The 16275-nt window shown below is 34.8% G+C and overlaps 2 long non-coding RNA genes across 21 annotated transcripts in view; one reads left to right on the forward strand and one right to left on the reverse strand.

Annotated features, from left to right (window-relative positions):
• LOC144320662 (uncharacterized) overlaps nt 1–13405 on the forward strand; it is a 183828-nt gene extending 170423 nt beyond the window's left edge. For 17 of the 18 annotated variants that reach the window (XR_013386280.1, XR_013386275.1, XR_013386268.1 and 14 more), the window contains one exon: nt 972–1279. This is a non-coding gene — a long non-coding RNA (uncharacterized LOC144320662). Of the gene's footprint in view, nt 1–971; nt 1280–5648; nt 5761–13122 lie in introns of those variants that run through there. The other variant, XR_013386281.1, reaches the window with a different exon arrangement.
• LOC144320661 (uncharacterized) overlaps nt 1–16275 on the reverse strand; it is a 134766-nt gene that overhangs the window by 28992 nt on the left and 89499 nt on the right. For all 3 annotated transcript variants that reach the window (XR_013386261.1, XR_013386262.1, XR_013386263.1), the window contains 2 exons: nt 4241–4324; nt 2645–2767 (listed from right to left, as the gene is read on the reverse strand). This is a non-coding gene — a long non-coding RNA (uncharacterized LOC144320661). The remainder of the gene's footprint in view (nt 1–2644; nt 2768–4240; nt 4325–16275) is intronic.

The raw sequence follows: 16275 nt of genomic DNA on the forward strand, positions 1-16275 counted from the left end.
TCAAATTCTCTATTTCTTCTTGTTTCAGTTTTGGCAGTTTATGTTTCTAAGAATTTATCCATTTCTTTCAGATTGCCCAATTTGTTGGCATATAATTGCTCATAATATTGTCTTATAATTGTATTTCTTCAGTGCTGGTTGTGATCTCTCCTCTTTCATTCGTGATTTTATTTATTTGGATTCTTTCTCTTTTCTTTTCAGTAAGTCTGGCTAGGGGTTTATCAATTTTGTTGATTCTTTCAAAGGAACAGCTCCTAGATTTGTTGATCTGTTCTACTGCATTTTTGAATTCTGTATCATTTATTTCTGCTCTAATCTTAAACAATAGGTTTCCCTTCTGCTGATTTGGGGCTTTATTTGATGTTCTTTTTCCAGCTTCACCAGTAGCATTATTCAATCAGTAATGATACTGAAAAATTGAAACAGCCTAATCAGTAAAGCATTGGTTAGTAAATAGAATCTTCAGCAGACTTTTAAAAATGTAGTCAATCTATATAAGACACAAGAAGTGTTGTAGATATGTAAAATAGAAGATGAATGGTAATAAAAGTTGTTCTGATTTTATATTTACTTTTGCATTTAAATGCATCAGTAAGCATGCTTGGGTGTTGACTCAAAGCCACTGTGTCTAACAAAATGACAGCAAGACAGAATTCTCATGGCTGCATCTCCTGATGCCAATATTAAAGTAAGAGTCCTTTAAACCCTCTAGTGTAAGCTTTCAGTAACAAGCTGTCTGTCATCTGTCTAACTCCAGTCCAGGATCATACGGCCCATGTTTATATAATCACTTCTGCTAGACACAGTCTTGGAAAAGATAAATATGATGGTTATGATGTAAATGCAAAATGTTGAGTGCCTCTTATCATGTGAAATGAGATAGAGCCAATTCTGCTGTGTGAAATAGGCTAGGAATTAGAATCACATTTGCACAATAACTAATGCAAGAATTTTTGAATTCTCCAAACCAGTGTACCTGTGTGCCAGCCCTGACTCACCTTCTCAAGTGGACCTAGTGACTAGAAATAGTCCCTGAGCGAGGGACTTTGTCTACACATCGCAGAATCCTTGACAGAAGTCTCATTTTGATCGTCTGCCGGGTTTGAATTGGTGACATACACACACCCCAGTTGCACCCTGCTCCTGGCCAAGAAAACCTCAAGTTTAGTTTAAATCATCTGTCTGACTGTGTTTTTCTATTCCCTTGTGATGAACAGGTGTCCATCCATACTTCAGCATATTTGTTGTATAGTAATGAATCCTCAAAAATAAAAATTGGTATGCAATGATAATTTTGATTGTTCATTTTTAGGGATTAACTGAGATTCAATGGAGCAAATTAATGGGAATTCAATGAATTTCTTATTTTTACTGTCTGAGAAAATAACGAAGCCCTTGGGAAAAAATCTTAGCTGAGAAGTTGTAGGGAATCTCAGCTGAATCTAAAGGATTGGCTAAAGTGCTTAGGCACAAAAATGTGAAGCTGGCCCAGTCTGATGTCAAACAGCTGCTTTAAAGGTACAGTTAGAAGAATTGTCAATTTGTGCAAAATATGACAGGAAAGGTAGATTTTTAAATTTTGAAATGAAGAGAAAAAAGTCCCGTGTTTACATTAGTTTTAATATGCTTTTTAATAATTTATATTTTCAAATATGTATGTTAATGTTTGTTTGCTTTTAAAAATAAGTTCTTGAGCTTTCTAAAAGAACTCTAAACTTAGAACACTGAATTTTCAGGTTTAATGTAAACCATTTGGGTTTTTAAATGTTCTTTGAAAGTCTCTATGCTTCAAAAATTTCTGTTTGGAAAAGATACCTTCTAAGCAACCAATTAAAATACTTGAAAATATAAAGCTTCCGTTTATAAAAGGATTAAAAACAATTTTTTCAAACAGATGTTTGAACTGTGTTTTCATGAAAAATGAAATGATATACTTAACATTTCTCAGTTTCAAGATAAATCCCCAGTCAGTTCATCTAGGCTGTTATTATAAATTAAACTGTGCTTTAACTTGTACCTTGGTTTCTCAAAAAAAATTTATGCAAAAAATTAATTCCTATGCATTTCAGAACCATACCAGGAAAAATACACTAAGGTATAATTCTTACACACATAAATTGGAATATAGGTTCAGCTATATCTAACAGGGGTCCAAAGTAGTAAAATAAGTTAGTTAAAAGTTTATTTTTCTGTAGCTCACCATACTGGAAGCAAATGGTGCCATGCTGGTTCAAGGCATCTGCTCCTTGATGTTACTCAAGGACCAGACTCCTAGGTTGTTGCACCATCTCTAAGATCTTCCATTTATTCTCATGGCCCATGATGGTTCACTATCTCATCCACAGTTGAAGCAAGGTAGGAAAAAAAAAGAGTAGGACATACCTCCTCCACTTTAAAGGCACAATCCTGATTTGTACATAACACTACCATTTATATATCATTGACCAGAACTTAGTCTCATGGCCATATCTAGGTGCAAGGGAGGCAGAGATTTTGTGAAAATTCAAGATGTCTATTATAGAGGACTAAGAGAATAGGTATTGAGGACCGCTAATGAGCAGTTTCTCTCACAGACTGGCCCTTTTGCCACCCAAATATTAACTGACATGACTAATAAAAAAAAAAAAAAACTGACATGACTTACCTTGCCTTTTCCTGAAGGAGGAACTGCCAAAGTCCCATCCAGTTGTATTATCAAGTTCCAAGTCTAGGATCTGTTGGTGATGGGCACTTCTCTCCATTAGGGGACTCTTTTTGGTCTGATCAGCTACAGTATAAAAGAAAGCTCTTTTACCACCAACAGTGATAGATTTGGAACACAAAAGAGGAAATACACCACAGTCATTGTTTCCAGAGTAATAACCAAGTTCTTCCAGTCAGGGATAGTGAAGACCTCCTGTCCTGGTATTGAAGTGAGTCCCTAATTTAGTTCTAAGCAGCACTACGTACTGTCCATGACTCTTAGTGGTGGAAGGTAGTTCTTTGCCCTTTGGCTCTGTGGCCACATCCAAAGGCATTGAAGAGTAAATGTTTCTTGAGTGGTTTGTACAGTTGGCTAACTGTTGGAGCATGGTTACAAATCCAGAGGTTGCTTAGAGAGACTAATATATATGAAAATATGAAAGTATTTAATATTAATACTTCTAATTCCAATCATCTCTTCATCTTGTCCCATTTATTTTTGTACCACCTTTATCTCAGTAAGAGCCTATTTCTCCCACTTTCTGATTTGTCAATTACTTTTGACTTATAGAAATGCCAATAAAGACATAACCCCAAAAAAGGAGATTATAAGGAAAAGGTTGATTTCTTTAATGTTTAAAGTGTGCTTCTACACAGAGAAATCGCCAAAGGCTAGAACAGAAATTTACCCCCAAGAAAATAACAGGAAAAACCTGTTAGAGTAGGAAATGTTTTCAATAATAATAAGCAGAAATTTTAAGTTTAGCAAATTTCATTTGTTTTTGTTAGAGAATAATACTTATATTAAATATTTGACAATATAAAAAAAAGAAATTTGCCTCCAAAATTATGATGGCCAATGAATAGATGAACTAATCAAATCTATGTTATTGCACTATTCTGAGGAAAAAAAAAAAAAAGATGTGTGATTACCATAGCAGTTGGCCACACAGTTAAGTCCTAAATAAATGCTATAATAATGATGATCATGATGATTATTCTGAAGAGTAATGTAAAAACAAAGCCATGATGTGCCATTTCTTACATTTTGAATTAGACAGTTTAAAAATATTATTTTTAATATAATGGCGACACATAATGTTGGTGACAGTATTAAGAAAGCAACTATTTTCATATACTTTCTGTGGAATATAAATTATTATTTTTTTGGAAAGCAACTTAAAAATATGGATCAAAAACTTTAAGGTTTTGCAAACTCTTACTTAGCAATTGCATTTTAAGGCAATTATCTTAAGTATAATCAAATAAATGTGACAGGATTTATGTACAAGAATCCTTGCCAGTCAAGAAAGAGAAAAAAAGAAAGACCCAGAAATAAACTAAATATCTATCTATAAAGAATTACCTAAATGAATTATGATGCATCCAGCCTGTTTTAATTTTCTTCAGACCCCCTGAATAGTTCAACTATTTTAAGCTCTTTTTATCACCAGATATTTAAAAAGAAAAATAATTCTAATTATTGGATATAAGAGCAAAATGAGAGCTATAACGATTTTCCAGTGACATGTCCCATCCGACCCCCAAACCATCTCACCCTTGTCCTGGTAAGACTTTCACTGGTCCAGATGTATTTCCCTTCAGAATAGATGTGTTTTACTCCTCTTGGCTCATAGATCATCTACATAAGTAAACAAGATTTCCAACTTAGAATGATCTAGAAGGAAAAGGTTGGGCAGGATTTTATTCAGGCAAAATAGAGGTAATACTGACTGCAACAGCCTCAGTGTGTCCAGAGCTCAGAGTATTTATAGTGTCTCTCCAGATTTCTGTCCACCACTTTTTTATCACTATTTTTTATCACTGTGTTTTGGGTTTTTTAAATCACTGTTCAAGGCTATTAATCAGAAGAGACAGAGGTAGCATCTCTTTTTGGTCTATATTTCACCTTAAGACTCAGAAAGAGAAGAGCAGGTCAAACTAACATTGGCTCAACTGTTTTATCTAACATAAGGAGACAAGTCTAATAAATTAGAATATTCTTCTGCCTGGGTCCTATTGACCTTCACAAAATTATCTTTTAATTCATGAGAATTCCTAGTCTCTTAGCTCTGAATATGAGTATGGTCCTGGTTGCTGTATTTTTACAAGAGGAAAACCATCTGTAGAAGGAAGTTCCCACTTGCAGACAGAATCCTGTTCACCATCATAACCCTAAACCTTAAGTTAGAACAACAGCACAATCAAAATATTAAAAATTATCACTATACCATAAAATGGAATCCTTCAAAGCATTGAAAGAAATGATGTAGATCTGTATTTGTTGATGTACAAATATATATCAGTTAAATGTTTAGGTTAAATTGCAAAAAACTATGTATGGTATTATACCATTTTTATGGAGAATTTCAAATGATATTTAAAAAAATATTAACAATATTTATCTAGAATATTCCTGAAGGTAATTATTTTTATTGTGATCCACATAGTCATAGTATTTTTAATCTGGTTGTTTTATTTTTATAATTGCTTATAATCTTAATCATTCTTGCCTTTTAATATACCATTTCATCTCATTTTATAGCACTTTATCTCAACATCTTGCCTGTATGTATTCTTAGCTAATTCTATTCCTTTATTTGGGGAAAAAAAAAGACAACTATTAGATCCCATTTTACCAACTTGGAGGTACAAAATAAGTCCATATCTCTTTTTAAAGTTTCAACTAAATGGTTCTACATCTTCCCAAAGAATTTCTTCCCAAATTCCCAAAGAATTTCTCCTCTTAGCAGAAAGACAGCTGTAGTGATAATACCATATGTCCCTGGAATGCTCTTTTTACTTTACAGCTAGAAGCCATCCTGTGGGTCAGGGCAAGTTCCCGTCTTCATCTTCTTCCTACCATATCCAACACATTATTCTTCTCTGACAACTACTTTGAGATCCTCTTTCTATTCTTGAGATGACTGTGTGTTAAGAGTTTTTTCCCCTCTTTTTTTTATTAGGTCATGATCAGAGCTATCCAGCCCACCCCAAAATTTCAATTACTTTGAATACCAGAAAGAAGGGAATGAGGTCTAGGTTTCCTCCTTCTACGAATGCTCTGGGAATTCTCAGGTAAATTACTTGTCCCCTTACTAGATACCTCAAGCTATTTGCCCATATATTTTCTTACAGAGAAAAGCATGTCAGCTTCTGCCTGGACAATGTCTTACTATATAATTAGGGTATTTTTATTCTAAAAATAATGTTTTCTCTTAATAAAGAATGTATGAAGTAAAGGAAGATCCAGAAAGAAAAAGTATTTATATTATTATTACTTCCAACACAGAAAGAAAATCATTATTAATATTTATATGAATTTCCTTCTTATCATTTTATGCTTATATCTAATACATTTTGAATAGAGATTAAATTCTATGTACACTGAACATTTGCACTAAATTAACTTTATAATAATTTTTAATATATACTCAACACATATCTGAATTTTCTAAAATTATTTGTCTTCAAAATTATAATTTTAAAGGGCTGCATAACATTCCAATATATGAATGTACCATAGTTTATTTAACTGAATTCCTTTTGCTGGATATTTAAGTCGTTTTCTATTCTCCTTCATTAGAAATAAAGCTGTAACATTCTTGTACATACATCTTTTTTTCATCTCTAAATACATTTTAGGATGTATTCCTTTAAAGGGCTTTACTGGACAAGTCTATTTGTAGAACATATAACATTCTCCTTTACAGAAACAGATCAAAGAAGCATGTTCCTTCTTATCACCCAAGAAACAAAGATGCTGCTTTAGCTTTGTGTTTTGTTTTGTGTTTTGTTTTGTTTTTAATTTGTGGTCTAGAAGTTTGCCCTGAAATAATCCATGAGAACAGAAAAAAAAAAGAGAGAGAGAGAGAAACCCATTTTTAAAGTATCCTTTTCAACTCCAAGCTTACTCTTTTCAAATCTGAGAACAAAGCACATAAAGGTTTAAGGTTGGATATTTTCTATTTTATTATTTTAAACTTTATTTGAGTATAGTTGACACACAATGTTCATTAATTTCAAGTGTACAGCATAGTGATTCTACAACTTTATATATTATGCTATGCTCACCACAAGTGAGGCTACCATCTGTCACCATATGGTCTTATAATATCATTGACTATATTCCTTATGGTGAGCCTTTTATTCCCATGATTTATTCATTCCATAACTGGAAACCTGTATCTTTTACTCCCCTTCACTCATTTTGCCCCCTTCCACCTCTCTCCCCTATGACAACCATCCATTTGTTCTCTGTGTTTATAGGTCTGATTCTGCTTTTTCTTTGTTTACTCATTTGTGTGTTTTTAGATTCCACGTATGAATAAATTGTATGGTATTTGTCTTTCTCAATCTAATTTATTGTCTTTCTCAATCTAATTTATTTCACTTAGCATAATACCCTCTAGATATATCCATGTTTTTGGAAATGGCATGATCTCATCTTTTTTTGGCTGGACACTTAAGTTGCTTCCATATCTTGGCTATTATAAATAATACTACAATAAACGTAAGGGTATATATGTCTTTTCAAATTAACATTTTTGTTTTCTTTGGGTAAATGTCCAGTAATGAATTTTTTTAAAAAATTTTTGAGGAACCTCTATACTGTTTTTCACAGTGACTACACCAGTTTACATTCCCACCAATAGTGTGTGAGAGTTCTTATTCCCCACCTCCTTGTTGACACTTGTTATTTGTCTTTTCAATTTTAACTATTCTGACAGATGTCAGGTGACATCTCATTGTGGTTTGATTTGCATTTTCCTAATGATTACTGATTTTGAGCATCTTTTCATGTATCTGTTAGCCATCTGTATGTCTTCTTTAGAAAATGTCTATTCAAGTCCTCTGCCCATATTTAATTGGATTGTTTTTTAGTGTTGAGTTATAGAAGTCCTTTATTTTGGATATTAACTCCTTATTGGATATATCATTTGCAAATATCTTTTCCCTTTAGTAGGTTGCCTTTTTGTTTTTTTTTTTTTTTTGATGGTTTCCTTCACTGTACAAAAATCTTTTTATTTTGATGTAGCCCCAAGAGTTTAATTTTACTTTTGTTTCCCTTGCCTTAAGAGACCTCTAGAAAAATGTTGCTATAGCCAACATTAGAGAAATTACTGCCTGTGTTCTCTTCTAGGATTTTTATGGTTTCAGGTCTCACATTTAGATCTTTAATCCATTTTGAGTTTATTTTTGTGTATGGCTTAAGAAAGTGGTCCAGTTTCATTTTTTTAATGTTGCTATCCAATTTTCCCAGTACCATTGAAGAGATTATCTTTTCCCCATTGTATATTCTTGTCTCCTTTGTTGTAGATTAATTGACCATATTAGCATGGGTTCATTTCTGAGTTTTCTATTCTGTTCCATTGATCTATGTGTCTCTTTTTGTGCTCGTATCATACTGTTTTGATTATAACAGCTTTATAGTATATCTTGAAATCTGGAATTGTGGTGCCTCCACAGTTTTTTGTTTTTGTTTATCAAGATTGCTTTGTCTATTTGTGGTCTTCTGTGGTTCCATGCACATTCTAGTATGATTTCTTCTAGTTTTGTGAAAAAAAATGCCGTTGGTATTTTGATAGGGATTGCATTATATCTATACATTGTTTTGGGTAGTATGGACATTTTAACAATATTTGTTCTTCCAATCTACAAGCATGGAATATCTTTCCATTTCTTTGTGCTGTTTCTTTCACCAATGTTTCATAGTTTTCACAGTCCAAATCTTTCATTTCTTTGGCTATGTTTATTCCTAGGTATTTCATTCCTTTTGGTACAATTGTGAATGGAGCTCTTGTGTTAATTTCTCTTTCTGCTACTTTGTTATTAGTATATAAAAATGCTACCAATTTCTGAATATTAATTTTGTATCCTACAACTTTACCAAGATCATTTATTCTAGTAGTTTTTTGGTGGAGTCTTTAAGATTTTCTATATATAATATCATTTCATCTGCAAATAACAATACTTTCTTTCACTAAGATAAAACCCTTTTAAAGAGCAGTAATTCAGGATGCCTGGGTGGCTCAGTGGTTGAGGGGCTGCCTTCGGCTCAGGTCGTGATCCCAGGATTCATGATCGAGTCCTGCATCAGGCTCCTTGCATGGAGCCTGCTTCTCCCTCTGCCTGTGTCTCTGCCTCTCTCTCTGTGTCTTTCATGAATAAATAAATAAATCTTTAAAGAGAGAGAGAGAGAACAGTAATTCATGGAATTGTAATCTATAGGTCGAATAAATTGGGATTCTAGCATAAATCTAATAGTAGACTTAACCATAGAGAGTTCTTCAGGTTTTATATAACATATTAGCTGATTTCAAATGAAACACTGCAGTAACCTTAGAAATGACTTTCAAGCATGACCATTGCCAACGTACAGTTTAGATGTAATCTGGGAGTTAAATAAAGACTTCCATGTTGATTTCCAATGCATAACAGGGGAAGATTTCTCCACCTAGGGACTGCTTTCCCAACCATCGCTGCTGTCATTCAGCTTGTACTCCTTGGTTATACACATTGCTAACTTTGGTTCATCTCAAAGTGCCTTAAGAAGTACTGACTCCCTCTTCAAGAATACATTTCATAATGCTTTAACTACATAGGTTTTTTAGCACAGTGCTCTCTATAAACAGTTTTCAGTACTGAAAATTCCCCACCCCCCAGAAAACTTTGCATGGAACTCCAGTACATGAGAAAAACCAAAGCTGTTCTGATTGAAACCAGGCAGGTTTTCTTCCCTAAAACTTTACTCATCCCTACTCCCAAGCCAAGTGGCCCCCAATTTCAGAAAATCTGTAAGATTAAAAACCAGAGGCCAAAAACCAACCAACCAACCAACCACAGGCTTGTACCAAACACAAATTTGGTTCACTGAAAAAGGAAGTCATAGTAATCATCAAGTTAGCCAAATGCATATCTGAAGCACTCCCAAGCAATTTAACTTTTTTTAAAAAAGATCCTAAAACTTCGATTGTTCTATTCATGTAACTGAACCTAATAAGGAAGCCTATTAGCATATTTGCTTTGCAGATACTTGCTCCATGTCACCACAGACTTCATTTTACTGCGCAATTCTAAGGGCTAATTAACAAATCTTACATGTTCTAAGTGCTAGATAATAGTTGGATTCCATTGGCACAAGAGGTCAGACTACAGTAGCTTTATTTGGAGCATAAAGGAATACTAAAATAAACATATTCATTCTATACTTGTAGTAGACTAGAATTTAGACAGTGGTAAGTTCTGAAAGTCAACACAATGTTTACCCAGTTTCCAGTAACTTATGGGGTCACCTTACTTCTCCCATACTTCTGGAAAGAAATGACAATGTAACAAGGTCTTCTAGGCCTAGAATTGTTTGTTCCAATTCAACAATATTATCCTAATCATGCAGAGACTTTTAGGTATCATATTATGGTACATTATGGTCTTGTTTTTATTGACATTTATTAACAAAGTATATTGCCTCTAATTATCAATATGGCATATACAAGTATAAGTCAACTCAATTATACTTTAGAACTGAGAGCCAAACCACAAGATATAGAAGCACAGCCTAATATACAACTAAATAGATTATCTCATACAATCTCAAATGCTCTGGGATTTTCCCTGGGTACTAGGATAGAAAGTTACTCTTTAGTTTGCATGTTCTTTTTATTATGTCAGAGGATTTTGAAATCATCATCTCCTAATTCTTAGAAATCCTTAATATTTACATAAGAATTGAAGAACATAGAAACCCTGGATTCCCTGCAATTCAAACCCATGAGCTCTTCAGACATGTAGTTGTCACAAATGGATGAAGGATGGATTAACAGGAAAATTCCAACAGACCCAATTAAAACACGCAAAGTGTTTTTAATGCCAATGTGTACAAAACTGTGTGGAGATGGTTACACATAGCAGGAGACAATGCAGCATGCTCTCAAAGGTACAGCTTCCCAGATTCCCACAGGGTCTGTCACCAGCATTGGTTGAAGATTCTATTAGACATGAGAAGTTGTCTTTGTATTTCTCCTAGATGACTTTGAACCTTTCTGCTTGCCCCAGCTTCCATCATACTTTCCTACCTGTTGCCAACTGCCCTGAACACTACTTGCTCACCAGGTGTGAGTAACATACAAATAACCCCATGCTCAAGGTTCTAGCCCACTGGCAGTATAAGTCCTACAGTGTAATCATGGAAACAGAATAAAATGGCTTCTAAGATAAAAGCTAAAAAATGGTAACCAAGGAGTGAAGAAGGAGACAAGTGACCTCATTCTGATCTATTTTGAAAATACTGACTTGTTTTGAAGATACTCACTGGATATGTTCCTTAAGTTAATCCTTGGCCAACTCGTTGGAGTGATCATCATTTTATTTAATTTTAGCACGTCCACACTACGAAATGAACAATACAACCAGGTTCACATAGTCTACTCTGTGCTTGTTTTGGAACTTGTCCATAAAAGCAAACTTCATCAAAAGAGGCTGCATATAATTGGTAGAAGGCAGAAGAAGAATTTGATGGTTTATACATGACTGATGGTTGACCAGCCACTGAGAGACACTATTTGAAATAAGAAAAAAAAATTACACATTTTCTCTAACTGGTCACAAATACTAATTTGAAGGACAGATTAAAAATGAAATATAATTTCTTAATTTACAGACTATGGTAAAACTCAGCATTAATAACCAGGTAAGAATCCAACTTGCTACACAAACATACAATAGGAGATTGGAAGAGTTTAGTTAGAAAGTGGTACCAGGTAGAGATAAATCTCAAATGATGAAACAGGTTTACAGAACACTATGTAACGTATAAGTATTTGATTATTTACCCAGTTGGTTATTTTATTAGCTAAGTCCTTTGCTGCTGTGAATATGCATTGGGGTGGCATATAGAAATAAATAGTGTATAGTGTGTTTCAGAGACAGAAAGGTGTGCCCCTAACCAGACTTTCTGGAATTCACCTTATTTGTGGGATGTTAGTAATCTCATCATGGTTGAAATTTGTTTCATAAGTAGTAGATAATTATAGTGAGGCAAAAATTTCCCTCTTGACTCCTTTTTTTTCCCTAAGCAACTGAAGTCTGTTTTGTATTTTAGGTCTCCAAATACTACTCACAAAACTGGATTTATTCCTGTGACTCATTTTGTTTTTAATTAGTATCATCTGTTCTTGTTCTAATTTTTGTTTATGTCTAGTTCAATTTTTAGAAATTAGTTTTCAATCACTAACATAGTAAACTTAAAATGGCTTTTGGCTGAAACAGGAGCAGCATCTGTAGGCAATCTACAAAGATTATGAAATCATCTGCTGCCCAGCAGGTAGAGTGACAAGATCTCCTAAGAAAACCCAGCATTATTATGCCAGGACAGAAATGGCACATTCCAGAATAGCTAGCATTTGCTGAGCTCTGCTGTATCTACTGTCCACCCTGTCATTCATACTACTTAAAGGGCAACCTGAAACACCTTCCCTTCATTTTTGTCCCTTAATCTACATGTAGCCAAAGGAAGCTCAAGGACCCCAAAATGTGGCCATAAAACATCTTGTATTAAATAAAATTGAAGTGGAAATGATATAAGACGGTCATCCTTGTCATTCTTCTAGGCCCATTTATCTGGTGTGTAACTGTACTGAAGGACACAGTTTGTCTTGGATCAGCTTTCCAAGAGATGATAAAATCTCATTTTTTGACACATATCCTCAAACAATTGACTTTTTTAAAAATGGGAAGTCAATCCTAGCTTAATTTTCTGAGTAGGAAACTTCCTATAATATAAAATGCAGGCACAAAGGAAAAAAGAGTCTCTTTATACATTATTTCCCTTTCTCTTTTTTTAAAACAAAATACTACATGCCAACTCGCAAGCGAAGCTTTGAAAGCTCTAATTTTCCTCTTTGAAGCCTCAAAGGGTGGCATTGGCAAGGATAGATCCTGTTTCACATATCTAGCCCCCAGGTTTCCTCTCAATTGCTAGTAACATCTGGTATTCCTCTAGGGTCTGTTTGAGATCCATAATTATTTCTTTACCATGTTAATGATTACAAATATCTCTTTCCCACTACCCTGCTTCTTCCAGACTTTTCTTTCTTTTCTGTTGACACACCATTATAAGAAAAATAAATAAGACAATTCCTAATTCCATGGTTGAGATCTCTGCCTCACAAAATGATAATCATCAACAGGAAGAATGGTTCATAAGTAGTGGTCTGAACCAAGTGATTCTAATACCAAATGTAAGATAATTGCTTTTCTTAGAAACCATCAATCTATTGTTCTATCTTTACTACTCCCTGTGGATCCAAAATCCCTCTCTCTAGGGACATATTTGGCCTCCAGTATTATGGGGAAAAATTTTTTTGACAATGCCAGTAATTTGGAAAAAGACCACCCAATTATGATTTGCCTTACTTCCATGTTTTATCTTTCTGTTGGCAGGAAAACCAGATTTTCAAACCAATGCTTCACTTAGGCCTGGGAAGATATTTAGCCATAATGGATCTGCCAACTCCTGACTCCTGTATAAAAAGTTCCTTTAACCAAGGACATATTCAAGCTGAAGCAGGAAAGATATTTCTTGTACATGAAGAAGGGTCATCTACCCTATAAGCACCTCAGAAACCAATGGCCTTCTTACTCACCACTAGGAGGATTGTACAACTCTAGGATTCTTCAGCTCTATGGTCAAAGGAAATACACCAAACTCAATATTTACATTCTATGTATTTAGCAATAATAATGATAAAATACAAATTGTAGGATGGAAAAAATCTGAGATCTCACTGTGCTTGAGATTGGAGATTTATAGAATCCTGCCTGACATATGTGGACCATCTTTCCTTAATTGCCTCGGAGGCCTAGATATTCCAGTGTATTCTGAGGAGTTTGCAATACACCATTTCTCCTCAAAAGAGTAGTCCAAGAGCTATCCCTACCTAAGTGTTGTATGACATTTCCCTTCTCATAACGTATAATTAGATTCAGTCAAGAGCCTGGCACACACTAAAGAGCAGGAGCTATCGTTTTGTCTCTTCCCACCTAGAATGTGAGTGTCATGAGGGCAAGATTATTTTCCCTGTGTCCATGATAGCCTCCCCAGTGCCTAGAACAATAAATATCTTTTCAATGAATAAATGAGAGAAAACTTTAGGACAATAAGTCATCAAATGTCTGTAAGTAAGGAAGAGTTCTGAGGATGAGCAGAACAAGTGAACCAGAGCTGATGGAACAAATTTACCAAAGAAGAGAGGATTTGGTAATCCCTTCAGATTTTCAAACCAGAGCAAGATTTGAAGGCAGAGCAAGATTCCAGTAAGTAGGAAGGCTCTCCATAGAATGGGAGTGGGGTGGGGAGTAAGAGCCAGGGGTAGGAGTAAAAGGGGACTTGCAGGGAGATCCCTCTCTCTTTACCATCTCCAAAGCCTGTTGTGACAGTGGAGGGTGTTTTGGTCCACAATCTGGGGTCTGCTTCTCTCAGTGTCCCATGCAGCCACCCTCATTTGTGGCCACTTTCCTGTACCACTTCTTGGAAGTCAGTTACCAGTCCCCTTGCAAATCCATCTCATAGGCAAGCAGAGGGAAATGTGCCAGACCCCTAGCCCTTCATCTCTTTCCAATACCCAGTTCTCTCTTGTATATCTTTCCCTTGCTCTCAACAGAACCTTCTCTCTTTCCCCTCTTTCTCTGGATACCCTGCATTATCCTATCAATGGGTTTTGAGCTTTTGTGAAAGCCAAAAGCTTCTAGTGCATGTGCTTTCCCTATTACAAAAATTCCTGAGGTGGACTTCCAGTATGTTCAGGTAATCTTAGCAAATTGAGAGGGAGGGAAAATTCAGGGAGAAAAAAACATGTAAATATTTTAGTAAATTATGCTTCCACAATTTCTGCCAGTGGCTAGAGACCTCCTTCTGGTTTCCTAAAACACTTTAGATATAACTAAATAAATGTAAAACTTGTCAAAAAGAGTTGGAATGCAACCCAAAATGCTGAGTTCAAACCTGATCTGTGTTGTTTGGGGAACTTAGAACCTAACAGAAAATGATACAGCACAATAAGGACCTTTCTTGTCTGTGACCTCATTAATTAAAAACTACAGCAGGAGCTGGTCTGCAAGTAGGACTGCATGTGACTAAGATAATTAAATTGAGGAAAATACAAACTGAGCTAAAGCAAAGAGATTTGATTTCCTGCATAAATCATCCAAAGAGAGTGATATTTTAAAATTTACAAATTTTTAAGTTTTTAAAAAAAATTCATGAAATGAAACAAAAACCAAAATAGGTGAGCTAATTTAGACTGAGAAAAAAAAAAGTCAGCTCTTCTTTAGGAAAGGAATCTCTGAGGGTGTGCTGGAAAGGCAGCTTACCTTCTCAAACCTCTTGCCCCTCCTTCAACTGTGGGCCTCCTGGAAGGCACATAACAGCATCATGTGTAGTTACATTAAATTTGAGGACCCTCAGAGGTGGTATTAATAGCCTGTCTTCATATTTTTTTCATGGCTTAAGGAGCAATAACTGATTAACTACTGTAGGCTAGAACTGCTTTGTGGTAGAGATACTGAGAGTGGTCAATAAAATCTTTCTATCCATCTATTAACCAATCATTTGATTTATCAACCATTAACTGATCTATGGATCCTCCTTCCTTCCTTCATCCCTTCATCCCTTCCTTCATCCCTACCTTCCTTCTCCTCATCCTCCCACCCTCCCTTCTTTTCTTCTCTCCTTCCAAACTAGAATCTAAACTAAACCTAGAGTCAGGTACCTGCCCGGAAGTTGAGCTCTGAATTTTAATCTCATATTGGGTCCTCGTTAATAAGATATCACCTATATGTGTGACCTGTAACTTACAGACCTAGTGAATGAAGGGTTTAGATCAGCTCCTTACAGTGCAGCCATCTAGCCTCTGGCTCAGAGTGCCTCCATATAGATCCCTGACTTACCACTTCCTGTTTGTGTGATTTTGTACAACTTATTTAATCTCACTGTGCCTCAATTTCCTTATCTGTGAAATTAGGATCATAATTGTACCTATTGACTACTTAGAATATGAAATGAGATAATGTATAAAAAAACTTAGAGCATGGATTTATTAAATAAACATTAAGATTATTACATTTTTCAAACAGAGAAAGACAATTATATGATCTCACTCATATGTGGAATTTAAGAAACAAAACAGAGAATCATAGGGAAGAGAGGAAAAAATAAGATGAAATCAGAGAGGGAGACAAACAACAAGAGACTCTTAACCATAGGAAACAAACTGAGGGTTGCTGGAAGGGAGGGGTGAGGGGATGAGGTAACTGGGTGATGAACATTAAGGAGGGCACATGATGTAATGAACACTGGGTGTTATATAAGACTGATGAATCACTGAGCTCTACCTCTGAAACCAATAATACATTATATGTTAATTAATTGAATTTAAATTTTTGAAAAGATTATTAAATTTTTATTTTATTTTAAAATGTTTTTACTATTTCATTTTTATTTTATTTTTTATTTTAATTCCAGTATAGTTAATATATAGTGTTATATGAGTTTCAGGTGTACAATACAGTAATTCTATAATACTCTAATGCAATTCT

Source organism: Canis aureus, chromosome 9 (assembly GCF_053574225.1).
Source record: "Canis aureus isolate CA01 chromosome 9, VMU_Caureus_v.1.0, whole genome shotgun sequence".
In the NCBI taxonomy this organism is placed as follows: domain Eukaryota; kingdom Metazoa; phylum Chordata; class Mammalia; order Carnivora; family Canidae; genus Canis; species Canis aureus.